This window comes from Myotis brandtii, unplaced genomic scaffold (assembly GCF_000412655.1).
Source record: "Myotis brandtii unplaced genomic scaffold, ASM41265v1 scaffold1271, whole genome shotgun sequence".
In the NCBI taxonomy this organism is placed as follows: Eukaryota; Metazoa; Chordata; class Mammalia; order Chiroptera; family Vespertilionidae; genus Myotis; species Myotis brandtii.
In genome coordinates this window covers 58,779-61,982 of record NW_005354472.1, presented here as the reverse complement: position 1 = coordinate 61,982, position 3,204 = coordinate 58,779, and the positions used below count along the sequence as shown (strand labels likewise).

The 3,204-nt window shown below is 40.0% G+C and overlaps 1 pseudogene; it reads right to left on the bottom strand.

Moving 5' to 3' along the window:
• Positions 1 to 1,702: 1,702 nt before the first annotated feature.
• LOC102245361 overlaps positions 1,703 to 3,204 on the bottom strand; it is a 2,978-nt pseudogene continuing 1,476 nt past the window's right edge.

Below are 3,204 nucleotides of genomic sequence, written 5' to 3'. Positions count from 1 at the left end.
TGATTGCCGGCCCTACCCCCCACCCAGGCCTGACGCCTCGGCCAGAGTCGTTGACCCCCATCACCCTCTGATCGCAGAATCAGTCCCTTGCCCAGGCCTGACACCTCTGCCAGAGGTGTCAGGCCTGGGAAGGAGACCCCCATCTCCCTCTGATCACAAGATTCTGGGCGGCTTCTGGGGCTTCTGGGGCTGGCCTGCGGCCCGGGATGTCGGCTCACACTGGCGGCTGTGCACTGTCCTGCCCTGCCTGCATTATGCAAATTAGCCAATGGGAGGCATAGCGAAGGTACGGTCAATTACCATGTTTATCTATTATTAGATAGGATATGCTCTGTGACACCACTAAGCAAACAACAAATCTCAAATTAAAATCCTTTCATTTTAGGACACTGTAAATAAAAGCAAACTAAATCCAAAGTTGACAGAAAGAAAAAATAGAGATTTATGTATGTGAATGTTATGAGATTAGTGAATTAGATAATGGGGAAAAAATCAGTGAAACCAAAAGTTGGATCTTTGAAAAGACCAGCAATTTTGACAAACTTTTAGCTAAACTGGCCAGGAAAAAAAGAAAGGAGACTCAACTACTAAAATCAGGAATGAAAGAGGGGACATTACTGAAATAAAAAGGATTATAAGGCAATACTCTGAACTGTATGGCTACAAATTAGATTAAAAATGGACAGATTTCTAGAAAGACAGAAACTACTGAAAGTCTCTCAAGAAGAAATAGCTCATCTGAATAGACTTGTATCAAGTAAAGAGGTTGGAACCTGCCACCAAGAAAAGCTCAGGCCCAAATGTCTTCACTGGTGATTCCTACCAAACTTTCAAAGAAGAATAAATACCCATTCCTCACAAACTTGGCCAAAAATACAAAATTCCCTTAATGTTATTTTACCACATACTTTCTTTCTGTTTCTGAACTGTTTGAGAGTTAGTTACAGAATCCACAATAATCCACTGGGTATTTCCTTACAAATTTACCTGGAAGAGAGACTACAGCTTCTCCATCTTCTGCTGCTAATTACATAGTCCGTTTCCTGCTATATTGGCCACCTGCTGATGTTCATGCAGACAAGTGACTGGTTGTGTGAAGCATGTGTTTGTGATGGACAAGTTGTCTCACAGAACTTCCTGAGCTGTATTCCTGCTTTGTGTCTGACCCCCAGTCCAAATTTTCCAATGATATTTGATTCTGCTTTATTTCCTACTTGTGCATTCTAGTCACCGATTGTTATCAGAATGTCTTCTTTTTTTTTATAAAAGGATAACTTTATTAAACATACAAATTCAAAAACAAGTTTTTTTTTTAAAGATTAGAGCATAAAACAGAGTGGATCAATGGTAATGGTTTATATACATACTATACTTTCCAAATAGAGTAGGTAGATGCACTAACTTCAATGTTCAAAATAAAATGAATGTCATATGGCCCTAAGCTGGTTCTATACTGTATGACTTCTAATGATGGGAACCTTCTTAAAACATCTGCATCCTGACTTATTTCCCATAGAAAGTTTGATATGCTGTCATTGATAGATATCAATTTAGGATGAAATAATACATAAACCTCTCTCTTTGGTCCTTTTTTGCTTTGCCTACTTCATTATCTCTCTTCCTACCCATCAAGAATCAGTAATCAACCTTCTCTTGAGCAGGACCAATTTAGTCAAAACAGAATACAGAGATTGGGACAGATCTAGGCAGATGAAAAATCTCCATAATAGTCTTTGTGTTCACTCTTCTTTTTAGCACCTATCTGATTATACCTAAGATGGTGAAAAGGGGCATACACATTGAGAGAAAAAGAAAATAATTTTGCCTGAGGTGGGTGGTGGGTGCGGGCTAGAAGGGGTCGCTGGGGGGGAAAAGGAGGACATATATAATACTTTCAATAGTATTTAATTTTTTTAAAAAAGAAAATAAGTTGGATTATCAGTCTTCACCTTGGTCCTATAGCTTCCATTTATCAACCAGCATTATTTTAAGCTTCTAACTGTAAACATATACAATATTTAACAATGCACCCAGAAACTTTGTGGAAATCACCATATAATTTTCAAGAAGAATGTGCAAGGTGGGCATAGAGAATGCAAAAAATCAAGGGAGAAAACTTTTTTTAAAAAGGCAATTCATGCCGAAACCGGTTTGGCTCAGTGGATAGAGCGTCGGCTTGCGGACTGAAAGGCCCAGGTTCGGGTCCTATAGCTTCCATTTATCAACCAGCATTATTTTAAGCTTCTAACTGTAAACATATACAATATTTAACAATGCACCCAGAAACTTTGTGGAAAGCACCATATAATTTTCAAGAAGAATGTGTAAGGTGGGCATAGAGAAGGCAAAAAAATCAAGGGAGAAAACTTTTTTTTAAAAGGCAATTCATACAATAAATGCTTCCACGGAATACTTTTTTAACAGATAAATTCAATTTTAAGTGATATCTCCCTTAAACATTTTCTCATTACTTCTTTCAGAGTTCATAAAAGGCATAATATATGCCTCGAGGAGGAAATTGTCTTAACCTACAGAATGGAGAGAGCACCAGTACCAGGTTGAGTTTTCCAAAAGGACACATAGCTCATAGTACGAAGAAACCCATTTAATCCCTAACACACCAACCAATTTTCAGACTTGCACCTTGAACTACCAAGTACTATGCTCCTTTGAAGCAGGGGGTCCCTCGGGGGTGAGGACGAAGGAGCCCCAATGTGCTAGGGCATCTGCACGCACGACTCCGGAGACCAGGTTCAGCGACGCAGATCCGTTTTATTGTGGAACTACAGGGGTATATATAGCATGAGGGGACCAATCAGAGGGAGACATGTTGCTACAGGTGACCAATGGCTGAAAGGCTGGGGTACTGTGCCCGTGGCTCTAGGAGTTTGTTCAGGCGGGCGTTGCTACTTCCTGGTGTGCCTAGGAAGCATGTCATGGTGGAGTGTGCTCACACCATTGCATCAGCCGCAGTGCTGAGACATACTTCCCGAGCTCTACGTACACTCCTTCAGCATAAGTCAATGACAAGTAATTAGGGAAATTAAAAAACTGATTCTCCTGGGGCAGATCCAACTCAAAGATCATGCTGTTTGTCTAAAAAACTACCCCAGGCACCTTAAAGAATCTTAATCCTTATTTTAGAATCTTCCAAGAGAGGAAATGCTAAAATTTTTAAATAAATTATTCATCCTGCCCTGGTCT